Here is a 14,627-nt window from a genome sequence, read left to right as displayed (position 1 = left end):
AGTAATGGAGGGACTTCATAGCAGTACAAATGGTGACTTTGACACCACCAGCTGCTGACGTGGACTTGGCAGGAATTTGTGAGAAGTGGTGAGTGTCTTTTCAAGCAGGAATGTCCTGCATGTCCTGCAGCTTTTGGGGTGAACAGGCAAAGGGGAGAGCAGATATGGTGGCCACCCTGGGGCTATTTGTGTCTTGAATGTGAAAATATCTGGTCCCTTGTTCAATTTTGCAGCCACAACTTCACATGACTCAGGGCATAATTTCCACCAGAAAACCATAAAAACATAAAGAACCTCTGTTTCCCAAAGTGTTTGTCCTCGATCTGAGATGATTGTCCTGTGGTGGGAAGTAAGTGGGCGGTGGGGCCTGTTACATCACCCCCTTTCACTAAAAGTCTACCTCACTGTTTTTCACCCCACTCCTAGGGTTGCTGTCATTCTATTACACCTAGACCTGTGAGACGGGCTTGCTTGAATCCTCACGTGAAGAGGGACGGTTATGTGCAGTTTTAAAAAAATGCTTGGGTCATGGGGTCCTATGTTCCCTCCATTGGAAATCACTCTTCCAGAGCAAATAGTATGCATCTATAGAAACTACATTTTTTGTAAGATGTCTTCAGAAGTTTTGCAGTAGGTTTAAATATTTGCTTGGTGATGGCGTCTTGATTGTTTGAAGGTGCAACCCTCACTAGGGGCTTTGTTTGCTTCCTGTCTGAGATTTCCTTTACTGACAGTAGAGTGTTCGTAGGCAGAGTTAGAAAGTTACCTGGTCTGAGAAGCCGAATTTGCCCACAGCTGGGAATTGGCAGAAGAGTCAGTTATGGAAGGAAGGCTTTAGGATTATCTGGTAGCAGAGTTCTGGGATCCAAACCCTGGGAAACCTCAGCTTTTGTAGAGTATGTTCTGTAACAAAAGGCTATTGGATAATTTTAACACTTGTTATGGGATGTAGAGTTGGGGAAAGACTTAAAAGTGAAATAACCTTAAAAGAGAATCTCCAAATATTTTAAAGAAGACAGTTCTCAGAATGAGAGCTTTTCTGGAAAAGACTAGTTCTTCACTTCACAGGGGAAGCAGGGAGCAGGTGTAACTGCACTTACGGTAACTTAGAAGGTAAACTTCACCCTCCCACTTAGCTGTGTCCTGGTGTCTGTTCATCTTCCACATCTGTAGTTTTAGACATGACGTGACATTTTCTGGTACTGCATTCTGCTTCTGAGTGAGAGACTGACACAAAGTCACATAGCAACTGAAAAATTGCGCTAAGGGCTTTATTGTTAAAAATGTGGACCTGTGGCAGGGTGCTGCATTTGCAGGTGACTTTCGGTACAGAGAACACTTAAAATAATGCAGTGTTATTTCTTTTTTTATTCCTTTAAGCCTTTGAATAGAAGGTTTTCTTTGCAGAATTTCTGGAGTACATCAGAACAAGCAGGAACTAAAAATAGCTTTAAGAATGTACCAGTATAGACGTTGCTTATAGTATGGCATCTGTCTTAAAGTTAATTCTTTAAAGCAGGAAGTTGTAACTCTGAATTTCTTAAGCAAATATAAACATTCTTGACTCTTAATGACATTCTTTGTGCGGTGAAGCTGCTTTTGCTTCCATTCTGAACATTGAAAGGCCTTCTATGATACTTCTACCAGTCCTCAATATTTTATTTTCCCTCTGTTGTGAACTTGTTATTAAACTTGAAGCAGATATAAATACCATTAACTTGCTACATATGTAGATATTCAGTGTTACATAGTCAGAAAGTTTGTGTACATCACACGTATCTACATAATTCCCCCCTTTCCAACTGTGTTCCTTATGAAAGGATGGTGGGAAATGGCATTATGGGGATATGTCTTACACTACACAGTGTTTCCCCTGTTCCCTTTATCAGATCTGGATGTTCTTTCATCTTTCGGTTTCTAGACGTAATAGCTCTTTTTCTTAAGCGAGGTGTAACTCATCCCCCTGCACACACACACATGCGTGTACACACACACACACACACACATATTCTGCCGTAGGGAGTAGCGTGCACCATCCCATTCTCCCACTCCAGCTCTGATCCCACCCACTGGAGGCAGTGTCTTGCACGAATTCATTTGTAAGTTCCATTTTAAAACTCGAGTGGTCGGGAAATAGGACTGATATCCACACCTAGTTGGCAGGCCCTCAAGGATAACTTCTATGGTTAATGCCAGGTTATCTTAATGTTTGAGTACCTGGGTTTCATGTCTTCCTGTACCACCTGTTGACCCATGATTCCCACATTTCTGTCTCCCGCTAGACTTTTTCTCTCCAACTCTGGACTCTTGCAATCTTCTGTTGATTTGACATCTTCACTTGGAACTCTAATATGTTAAGACCAACATGTGTTAAAACAGCTCTTGGTCCTCCTACCCCCCAAACTGGTTCTTTCTGCAGCCTCCCCTATTCAGTTAGTGGGAACTTAATCCTTCCAGATGCTTGGGTCAAAAATCTTGGAGTTATTCTGACTTTCACTGACATACCACTAGAATTCTGTCTATAGATCTGGTTTAACACTGCCTTTAAAACATACCCAGAGCCCAGCCACTTCTCACCATGGCTCCTGCCTCCACTGCTGCTTCCCTGCCCTGAGCCACTATCCTCTTCTCCTGCACAGCCCTTCTCAATGGCTTCCCTCTTTTAATCTCTGAACCATTTCGACTATTCTCACCTGGCACTCAAGTGAGCCTTGAATACCTAAGTTAGATTGTGTCGTCCTTCTGCAGTGCCTCCCCATTTCACTCCAGGTAAAAGCCACAGTCCTTACAACGTCCTCCAAGGCCGTACAGGATCTGCACTGACCCTTCTCCGCAGCTCCAGCTGTGCCCCCATTCTGGAACATGCAAGGTGCGTGCTGGCCTTGGTGATGGTTATTAAGTCCACCTGGGACTTCTCACCTCCTAGTCCTAGTCCTAACCTCAGTCCTCTGTGTGGCCTGCTCTGGTATTTAATACAGCATCACCCTTATCCCATACTCTCAACCCTATTTACCTTGCCCTTTTTTCTTTTTTCCATGGTTCCTCTTTCCTAACATGCCACTTCCTCTGCTGCTCTGTTGTGTGAATTGTCATCTCCAACCCCCACCCCAGCTAAACCCCAACCAAGCTCCATGAGGACAGGACTTTTGTTTTGTTTATTGATCTATTCCAAGTGCCTAGACTAGTCCTGGGTACATAGTAGGCAGTCAAAAATTATTTGCTGAATAAATTAAAAGACTATTTTAAAACTGAATCATCCTTTCAGGAAAGGGTGAGGAAAGGAAGCTGCATGAAGGAAAATGGCGCAGTAAATAATGATATTTGCCTCTTGTTCTTTGTGTGATATATATGTGTTTTAGTCTTAATTTGGTATCCCAGTTTCTTAATTTAATAGCTGTATTAAGGTGCAATTTACAGGCCATAAAATTCACACATTATAATTGTTCAAGTCAGCCATTTTAGCTATTTCTAGAGTTGTGCAAATGTGTCCCCAAAATGTCCCCTTGTGTCCATCCATATGCAGTTCGCCCTCCACTCAGTGGTACCCTGATATTATATCTTTTTGTTTTTTTGGCAATCACATCTCAAAAGAATAATTTACACAGGAGTACTAATATAGCTTTGCACTTTTAGAAATGACACACTTAAATATGAAATCAGCAGTCATTGCTGAATGTAGGTAGCAGTATCAGACATTGGTGAGAAGAATGGACTTGAGTGTCACACTGGCTGCAGTCTTACCCAGCTCCACCATTTACCAAGTTACCCAAATTATTTTCTGCCCCAAGCTTTTTATCTGTTATATGGGGGTATTAATAGCAGCTTACAGAGTTGTGAGGATTAAGAAAACAGGGAAACAAAATTTAGTATAGTGGCCAGCTTATGTTATTACCTAAAAAATAGCCTTGCAGGTAGACAGCAAAATTCAAATCAGTTTCTAAAGTATGTGTAAAATATGATCTAGTTCCTACCTGGTTTGTAAACACGTATGCTTACTGCAGAATGTAAAAGCAGGCTAATATCCAACAGAAAAGATCATTTCTCAGCATTTCTTTCAAAGGTAGTTGCAAAATCATTTTTACTAAATTTTCTGTGCCCATCTCTGACAGAGCTTTGACAGCAGGGAGGTAATTATCTACTTTTCTGTTAAAATCATGCTGACCATCAGAAAGTGTTCTGAATTATATTTTAGCCTTTATGTTGGGAAACACTGTGAGACTTCTTCAAAATTAATGGGGGGACGGGCATTCATTGTAGCTCTTGTAGTCTGATAAGCCTGCACTAAATTATCATTTTTAAACTTTTAATTAAAATTAGTTAATTAATTTTTTGCAGGGGGGTTGTAATTAGATTTTTATTTATTCATTTTATTTTTAGAAGAAGTACTGGGGATTGAACCCAGGCCCTTGTGCACGCTAAGAATATGATCTTTCACTTGAGCTATACCCTCCCCCCTAAATTATCTTTAATAAGGTCTTTTTCTCTGTTTTGTTATTTTCTTTTATGTACAGATGCACAAAGCAGGGTCATCAGAATCCTCTCAATTCCAAAGATGATAATAGTGAAAAATATTGCACAGTGACAGTGAATCCTTGGCATATGAAGAAAGATTGTAAAGTCCTGAATGAATTAAGAAGTTATTGTTAAATTAACATACATGTAACCATGGCTCTCTTACCTTTATTTTTCACCTTATAATGAAGATACTCCACACCCGTCAAGGTTGCTTTGTTTGATACAGGGAATATCTAAAGCCTTTTCTGCAAGTTTTTTAAATAAGTAAGAGCAGGTAATTTATCAGAAGTGGAAATGGTGTAATCTGCTCTGTCTAGTACGGTAGCCACCGACCACATGTGGCTATTGTGAATTGAGATGTTTTATAAGTGCAAAATATGTAATAGATTTTCAAGACTTCATACAACAAAAATAATGTAAAATATTTTTTAATAAGTTTTAAAAGTGTTTATCACACTTTTTAAATGATAGTATATTGGATATTTTGAGATAAATATAATTATTACTGGAATTAATTTCACTTGTTCCTTTTTATTTTCCAAATGGGATTATTGGAAATTGTGATTTGCACTATGTTTCTATTGACAGTGCTGGCTTGTAAATTATTGCAAATAATATGAAAAGAAAACTTTGATTAAAAATTTTGTAATTGAGTAGTTGATTTACATCCTAGTATTTTCAGGTGTACAACACAGAGGCTCAACATTTTTATAGATTATATTCCATTTAAAGTCACCATAAAATAATGGCTATATTTCCCTGTGCTGTATGATGCAGCCCTGTAACCTATCCATTATATACGTAGTAATTTTTACCTCTCAATCCCCTACTCCCTTCCTGCCTCCCCTCTCCTCCTTCTCCCCATTGGTAACCACCAGTCTGTTCTGTGTACCTGTGAGTCTATTTCTGTTTTATTATAGTCATTAATTTGTTTTATTTTTTAGATATACATATAAGTTAATACATAGAATAATTGTTTTTCTTTCTCTGACTTATTTCACTTAGCATAATACCCTGTAGGTCCATCCATGTTATTGCAAATGGCATTATTTTATCTTTTATGGGTGAGCAGTATTCCATTGTGTGTGTGTGTGTGCGTGTGTATATATGTGTGTTTATATATATGTATATATACATATTTATATAATATACCACACCTTCATTATCCAGTCATCTGTCAGTGAACATTTGGGTTGTTTCAGTGTCTTGGCTATTGTAAATAGTGCTGCTGTGAACATTGGGGTGCATGTGTCTTTTTGAATTATATTCTTCTCCAGACATATACCCATGAATGGGATTGCTGGATGACATGGAAATCTATTTTTAGTTTCTTAAGGAACCTCTATACTGTCCTCCATAGTGGCTGCACCAATTTACATTCCCACCAACTGAGTAGGAGGGTTCCTTTTTCTCTTAAAAGGTCAAAAATTCTCTACATTTATATACTTTCCTTACAGTTTAGGACACAATTTGGCAAAAGCCAGATAGAATTTAATAGCAGTTAATACAGTATTTTTTTTAAATGGCCATGCATTATGGATAGATATGTTACTGATGAGTTGGTTCTCTATTTTTGTAGATGCAGAAGTTTTTATAGCTTCACAGACATTTCAGACTTGCAGAGAGAAAAATTTCTTTACATTTTGCTGAACTTGTCCGGGTGGCTTTATCGAATTTGGTCCAGGCCTGCAGAGGTAAATACATCCAAACCTGAACCATTTGAATGTCTGCAAGATTTTAAGAGTCTAGAATGTCAGATCTGGTCTATAACTCTGGTGAATGACATCAGTGAGTGGACTCAAGAAAACTCCATTTGAGTCCAAAACTTTTCAAAAGCCAAAAAAGGCTTTGAAATTGTGGCAAAGCCAGAGAGTTTTGTGCTCCACATATGGCCACAAACACATGGGGACAACCACAGGCCTTCTGGAGTGCCAAGGGAATTCCATGTGGGAGTCCAGCACTCACAGGAATCCAACAAATCTCTGCCTGCCAGAGCACCTTCATTGCTACTGTGCTGTTTTGAGCAAATGTCTTTTCATCAGGTTCAAATTGGTTTGTTGTTATTTTTGCATAAAAAAATCAAACAACTTCTTGTTCCCTTGGTGAAAGTAAAAGCCTAACATTTTCTGGTTTCTTTTGACAGAGAAAACATGAGCCTATGAATCCAACATCATCTATGATGGTCTGCAGCTGGGAACAACCAGATCAGTGTCAGTCCCTTTGCAGCCATTGGTTGGGAGCATGCATATTACCTGGAATGGTATTTGAAACATGTCACACTAGCCGTGCCTTTGCTGTGGGCTGGGAGGCGAGTAAGTCAGAATCTGCATTATGGAATGTATGTTTCAGATCCAAAGCTAGGAGATCTTTTCTAATAGCCAGAGAATGTAGTCATAAATATATCTATTAATTATGCAAGAACCTTTTTAAAGATTTTTTTATTATAAAAATTTACCCCCAGAAATTGAAAATGAAAGAACAGTGGAATTAAAAATCATCTGTACCTTAATTATACATTAAGAATCTTAAAATCCTTCTAAACTTTTTTTATTCAAATGTAGGTATTTTTCCCTTCCAAGAAGGAAAATTATTATTTCATATTTTTTTTGCTTTTTCCTTTTATTATATATTCCATATCAATAAATATAATTCTTTTAAATCCCTTTTAATGGCCGTTTAACACTATATTGAACAGATATGTATTTAGTCCTAGGTCTCAGAAATTTAAATATTTGTCATTACAATACCACTGCAAAGAATATTTTGGTGTTTCTATTTTTAGTTACTAATTTGGACTAAAAATTAAGAAGTTTGCTTTTCTTCATCTAAAACATTGGTTATTTTATGAATGAACTGGAAGGATTTTAAATAACTTTTCAGTAATTTCAACAAAGAAATTATCTTTAAGGCAAATATGTATGATTGTTTGCAAATCTACTTTTATTATATCTTCACTTTTACCATTGTCATATGTGTGTGTGCTTGCACAAGTGCTTTAACTACCAGCAACGTAAGAAAAACCTGTGTACTAAAAATGTGAAAATAGTTTCCTGCTTTGTGTTTTCATTCTCCCAATATAGGTTTTGGATGACAAGCTTGTATTTGCAAAAGTACACACCCTGTGGGAGGTGCTCTGCACATACGTTGAGATACTGCACATAAAATTGCCTCTGAAGCCCAATGATCTGAAAACCCGGTCCTCAGCCTTTGATAATTTCAGCTGTTATCTGAAAGTCCCCCAAGTGGATGAAAGTATCATCAAGCTGGAGCAAGAGTTTTTCATTTCCCTATTTGAGAAGAGCTGCGTGAATGACTTTTATATTCAGGATAGAGATACATTCTTCAATCCAGCCACCAGAAGCTGCATTGTAAGTCTAAACCGAGTTTAGCACCTGTCTTGGGGGTGATTTAGAGCCTGCTGTTGAATTATCAGTGATTTGGTTTGGTTGGTTTGGTTTGGTTTTTAAAAGCTGCCCATAAAAAGAAAAAAAGAGAAAGAAAAGAAATATGCCTAGAGATTCCTGTTAGGATAATAAACAGTGGCTGGTTAGTTACCCTGTATAAACCACACACTCTCTTAGAATCTTTTTAGGTTTACTTCATCCTTTCTCAGATCAAGTACCAACTAAGGGATAGTGTTAAAAAAAATTCGGGATTAACAGGCTTGTGAGCTCTGGGATCTGCAAGGCAGCTTTCCCTCCCCATGGTGTAAGTCAAATGGCAGAAATGAAATAAAGCACGTCATGTATCCTCCGGTGTTAACAGGAATAGGCTAATATTCTTGACCTTGTTTCTTCCTGGGTAAAATGAAGACAATATGTCAGGAGGCGAGACGCTCACTTAGGGCAAGAACCATGTTGTTTTGTTCATTGCTAAATCCCAGGCACCGGGAAGGCTGAGTTTAATAAGTGAATGGATGAAGTGTAGTTCCCCCAGAGTTACCTTGTGGGGCAGTGCGGATTAGCAGCTAAGAGCATAGACTCTAGAGGGGAGGGTACAGCTCAAGTGATGGTGTGCATGCTTAGCACGCATAAGGTCCTGGGTTCAGCCCCCAACACCTCCTCTAAAATAAACCAATAACCCTAATTACCTCCCCACCCCCCACTATAATTACCTTATTATCTCCCCGCCACAAAAAAAAAAAAAAAAGAGAAGTGGCCAAGAGCGCAGAGTCAGGCTGGAACACCTGTGCTGGTTTCTCGCTGTCGACCTTGTAAAAGTCATTTAGCCACTGTGTTTATCAAGTTCCTCATCAATAAAATGGGGCTAATAATAGTGCCCACCTCGTAGAGTTGCTATGGTGATTAATGAATCTGTGTCAATGTTAGAACAGCCCTGGCTAATATTAAATACTATGCATCTGTCAGCTCTTTTCATAATTATTGACAGATGTTATTATCAACCAAATAAGTATTAGTTCTTTGTAAGGGAAATGCATTTTAGACCATTTCATTTATCATTTTCTGTAATTCAGGCTTTTCCCTCTGAAATACAATTTTCTGTCTGTGCACTAGGAAGCCACAGGGCTTTCCAAATTTCATCTGTCTGGGTTCTTGTCATGATGGCAATACTGCAGAGTGTTGACATTTTTTAGGGACTCCGTCTGAGATGACAGCAACCCCTCAAATTCAGGAGCACTTCTCTAATGGATAACATCTCGCATGAAATGAAGTTTTTAAAATGTAACAGCTTCAGACGCTTAATGATGCCATAAATGCAAGGATGTTATATCTAAGCTCTTTAAATAAATCCTGTCATTGAAATAATGGAAATACTGTATTATAGTGCTCTATGACTTTGTTATCTTTGCTATCCATTTATCTGACTCTCTAAGACCAAAGAAAGCAAAGACTGAGATTGATCGTTACTACTGTGTGGTACACGTATTTGTGGATGAAGACAATACTGAAATGCACTGTTTAAGATATTAAAATGGACACTAAACAGCTGCTGATGCATATGCATGAACAGAACAGGGAGTTGGGTACAGGGAGCAGACACTGAGCTTCCTGGATCAGAGACCCAGCATAGCAGTCCAGCCCAGCCGTCCACATGTTTTATATTTATGTCCCAGCAAAATTAGCAGTGAGAGTCTTAAATGAACTTTGGGGACACTTGCAAACAGCTGTCATGATTACTAATGTGGGACACCAGGATCCTACAGTGTTTAGTTGGCGTCTGCGCACAGCCAGTTCTTTTCCACTAAAGCCTCTTGTACTTGCTGGTCCCACATCCAGGCTGAGGAATCATCTCATGTGGTGTTTGGGAGGGAGGTAAGTGGAGTCAGGACTCATGCTAAGGCTGGGTGGGTAATAATCTGGTTCTAGTACAGGAGAAAGGAACGTAGGTCAGGTGGGAAGGAGAATGACTGGATTTAAATTTTGTTTATTGAGTAAGCTAAATATATAACATCATGTCAAGTTTCTTTGTTGTTTATATTCCATGTACTGTCACCGAATATCTACTGAATTGTGGGGACAAAAAAGCCTGGGTTTTAGAATTGACCCTGCCCCTAACCAGCCAGAGTCCAGGTTCCTCTGGGGGTCCAAGGAGGGGGCTGAACCATCAGGTGTCCCTCCACTGCAGCAGTTTGGGCACTTGGGTGGACTAGTTTTTTGGCTTTTGAAGACTGGCCCGCTTGTAGGACATTAAGCATCTGCAAGGCTCTCACCAGGTATCCACGGTGGTCCCAGGACTGTAACATCCAAGCGTTCCTTTCCACCCACCATTGCAAATGACCCTCAAGGGGTTAGTATTAATACTGGGTGAGAATTATGAAAAAGTATATGGTGCCTCCATCCCTCCTGGCAAGTGAGGGCCACTTATTTACAAATGACCACGAAGTGTTAGCACCACATTTTAACAACAGAACATGTGAAAACGTGGTGACAGTGATGCTCACCTGTTTGCTTCTGCTTCCCAGTGCAACTTCAGCCTCCATCAGAGGACCTCAGCTGCCCCAGCAAACCGGGCCTTCTCTACAGGGAATGGGCTCCTCCTCAAAGCATAGACAAGAAGCAGCCCTTAGATCTCATCAGGTGAGCTGTTGTAGAGAGCACTCCAGTGGGAAGGGCTCAGGGTTGCCCTCATGGCATCTGAGTGTGACAGTCCTCCAAGAGTGTTACCAACCAGGAAGCTCACAGGAGCTCTGAGCTTTATTGCCCCAAGTCTTTTCTGGAGGCTTTATTACAAAGACATGATTTATTGGGTCACTACTGACATGGCTAACCCAAACCCTAACTGTAACTCAAACCTTTCCTTAGCCCTAACCATTGAGCCCATTCCTCTCCTGGTGGTCACTCATTTGTCACAAAGCTCAAAGCGCCACTCCTCTAATTACATGGTTGGTCTCTCTGGCTGGCCAGTCCCAATCCTGAGTCATCTCATGAACACAAGCCATCCAAGGGTCCACCATGAATAGAAAAGACACTCCTATCTTGGGAAATTTCAAGGCTTTAGGTGTTGCCATCCAGGAACTGGAACCAAAGACCTACCAAATTCTTCATTAAACAGGAGTAAATGTTAGATTTCACTTAAATTATAAAATAAGAGACGGAGGACGGAGAAGATGGCGGAGTACAGGGACGCTCGTGGCTCACCCTCTCCCACAGATACAACAAGACCTACATCTATGGACCCACTCAGCCAACCAGAGAACCTGCGGAACTCCGACAGAACATTGCCCTCTTCAAAAGATAAAGACGCCAAAAATCTGGTAGGAGAAAAGGAAAAAAGAAAGAACAAAAGGCAAAGCAGCTTGGGACGGGTCCTGTGGGGAGGGAGCAGCAAAGGAGGACTGGCGCTCGCTCACTGGGTCTCCCCTCTCCAACTGAAAGGCCAGCTGGATGGAGGGGGAGCCTCCGAGGCTCTGATCTGTACAGAGCAGCCCTTGACTGACAGAACTAAGTTAAACGGGCACAGAGCGTCCCCCCGACACCCAGCCAGAGATGGGCTGGCAGCGGCAGGCAGGGCCAGGCTGCACAAGCCGGGTGGAGGACGGGGGCGACTGCACGGAGGCAGCCCCGGTGGAACGCAAGGGGCTGCGCGCCGTGGCTGTGGGTGCACAGGGCAGAACAACCTGGGCCCTCCATAAAACAGCAAGGTTGATGTGCTCTCGGGGGAAGGGTGCATACCCCCATCTCTGAAAACCTGCGGAAAGTTTTCGGGGGAAGAGAGGCGAGGCTCAGGCACAGCCGCCATATCGCCATATCCTCCGGCACTTAGCACCCAGGTGGGGGCGGGGGGGAACCTGCATCCACACCGAAGGGCTTAGCAGCCTCAAAGGCCAGACTGAGTCTGGCCTACATACAGCCTGGGGCAGATAGGATCCTTTTATCCTGGTCCCTCAGAGAACTTGCTCCACAAAGACAAACAAGGAGCTGGGTTCTGGCTCGGAGCAGGGACAGGGCTGTCCCTCGGTCCTCCCCGAGCCCACCTGTGGAGTGCCGACCAGGGCGGAGCGTGCAGCCGCACAGAGCAGCAGAGCTACCAGCGGAGGCGCAGGTAGAGTGAGAGCGGCCCCCCGCCATTCGGGCAGGAACACAGCCCATGACCAAGGTCCTGGGAGTGGGCATGACCCACCCTCCTACCCGGCCATTCTGCAACATCTGACTGCGGCATCCAGAGGGGCAGCGACCCGCCCGCCCACAGCAGAGAGCTGCACCTTACCCAGTGTTAGGAGGAGGAGTGATCTGCTTGCCGACAGGTGCTGGGAGCAGCACAGAAGAGGGCGCCAATGGAGGGCCTCTGAAAACAGCAAGCTGAGCTTCCAAAACAGGACGAAGACAGAAAGACTTCATATTAAAAGCACACAGACTCCAGGAGAACACCGACAACCCCCCTTTTTTTCTTCTTTTTTTAAATCTGTTTTTACCTGTTCTATTTTCTATTACTCTCTTAATTTTTACCTCTTAATACATTTCTATTTCTCTTGGGTTTTGATGTCCTGTTATTAATTAGACAGAGGTTTCAAATACATCTATTCATCTCCCCCCCTTTTTTTTAAGGTTTTAAAAGGACGTCTCAACCCGATTAATACTCTGCTTCAACTCGCTCTTCTATTATTCATTATACAATGTTTTCAAACCCTCTTTCTCCCTTCTTTTAAAATTCTTTCTCTCTCTCTCTTATTTTTTTTTCTTTTTTTCCTAAGATCTATTCCTAAATAGGCATTAGATAGATTAAACCTTAAGGACCATAATAGACAACTGATACTCCATAAACCACAGTGCCAGAGAGGTATGAGCAAGATGAAGCAGAGAAACGTTTCCCAATTAAAAGAACAAGAGAAATCCCCTGAAAGAAATATCAATGAAATAGACATCGATAGCCTACTAGATCAAAATTTCAAAAAAGGAGTGATCAAATTGCTGAAGGAATTAAAGAGATAGTGTTTAGAGATATAAAATGTGTCAAAAATGAAATTGAAGCTATAAAGAAGAGCCAAGTAGAATGGGTAAACTCATTGACAGAGATGAGGAATGATGTAATAGCTGTGCAAAGTCAACTAGATAATGCAGAGGAATGAATTAGTGGTCTAGAAGACAGGGTGATAGAAAGCACCCATTCAGAAGAACTACAAGATAAGCAAATAAAAAATACTGAAAATAGCATAAGGGACCAATGGGATAATATAAAGCATCCCAATCTTCGCATAATAGGGGTCCCAGAAGGGGAAGAAAGATCAAAGGGGATTGAAAAGGTTTTTGAAGAAATCATGACTGAAAACTTCCCAAACTTAAAGAAGGAATCAGATATCCAAGTATAGAAAGCTCAGAGGGTCCCAAACAGGAAGAACCCAAATAGACTCACACCAAGACATGTCATAATCAAGATGGCCAGAGTCAAGGATAAAGAAAGGATTCTAAAGGCAGCAAGAGGAAAGTAAAGAGTAAGTTACATGGGAACCCCCATAAGGCTCTCAGCTGATTTCTCTACACAAACACTACAGGCCAGAAGGAAGTGGCAAGATATATTCAAAGCCCTGAATGAAAAAAAAAAGAAGATGCAGCCTAGGATATTTTGTCCAGCAAGGCTATCCTTTAGGATAGAAGGAGAAATAAATAGTTTCACAGACAAAAAAACTGCAGGAGTTTAGCAACATTAAACCCATGCTAAAAGAAATATTGAAAGGGCTATTCTAAATAGAAAAGCAGCAGGATGCTGCAGAAAAGAGAAACTCACAACTGGAAAGGTGATAACTCATGAATTACAAATAAAGTAAACACGAAATTATAAAAGAAGACATACAAATCACTGAGAGTGGGAGAGGGAGGCAGGGAATTATAGAATATTTTTTTTCTTTTTTCTTTTTTTTTAACAGTAGGATGGGTTTGAGATCATGTTACTATCAGTTTAATAAATACAGTTATAGTAATGGGTTAATAGATTTACAAAAAAGGGTAACCACAAGCCAAAAATTTACAAGGGAGTCACAAAAATTAAATAAAATCCATGATAATACAAAGGAAATTTACCAAACCACAAAAGGAAGAAGAAAGGAACAAAGAGGATATACCAATTCAACTGCAAAGATAAGTTCAAAATGGCAATAAACACACATCTATCAATAATTACTATAAATGTTAATGGACTAAATTCTACAGTCAAAAGACACAGAGTGGCAGACTGGATAATAAAGCAAGAACCTTCAACATGCTGCATACAAGAGACCCACTTTAGGGAGAAGGACACATATAGATTGAGAGTGAAAGGAAGGAAAAGATATTCCATGCAAATGGAAAAGCCAAAAAAGCAGGTGTTGCAGTACTGATTTCAGACAAAATAGATTTTAAAACAATGGCCATAAAGATAAAGAAGGACATTTTATAATGATTAAAGGAATGATACAAGATGAGGATATTACACTTGTTAATATATATGCACCCAATATAGGAGCACCTAAGTACATACAAGAACTACAAATAGAGATAAAGGGGGATATTGATGGGAATACAATCATAGTTGGAGATTTTAACACTGCATTAACATCACTAGACAGATCTTCCAGACAGAAAATAAACAAGGCAACAGAGAAATTAAATACTACAATAGAAAAACTAGATTTGGTGGATATTTTCAGAGCATTAGACCCCCCCAAAATAGGATATACA

The 14,627-nt window shown here is 40.6% G+C and overlaps 1 long non-coding RNA gene across 2 annotated transcripts; it reads left to right on the top strand.

The window, feature by feature from the left end:
- Positions 1-5,583: 5,583 nt before the first annotated feature.
- Positions 5,584-10,531, top strand: LOC135321548 (uncharacterized). Of its 2 annotated transcripts, XR_010381405.1 has the most exons (4): positions 5,584-6,209; positions 6,659-6,827; positions 7,596-7,883; positions 10,439-10,531. It is a non-coding gene; the product is annotated as an uncharacterized LOC135321548 (long non-coding RNA). The 2 variants fall into 2 exon arrangements; XR_010381404.1 differs by lacking the exon at positions 10,439-10,531 and having other exon boundaries at positions 7,596-8,246.
- The last annotated feature ends 4,096 nt before the right edge of the window (positions 10,532-14,627 follow it).

This window comes from Camelus dromedarius, chromosome 6 (genome assembly GCF_036321535.1).
Source record: "Camelus dromedarius isolate mCamDro1 chromosome 6, mCamDro1.pat, whole genome shotgun sequence".
In the NCBI taxonomy this organism is placed as follows: domain Eukaryota; kingdom Metazoa; phylum Chordata; class Mammalia; order Artiodactyla; family Camelidae; genus Camelus; species Camelus dromedarius.
The sequence above is the reverse complement of the archived record's forward strand: the minus strand, read 5'-3'. Positions and strand labels throughout refer to the sequence as shown.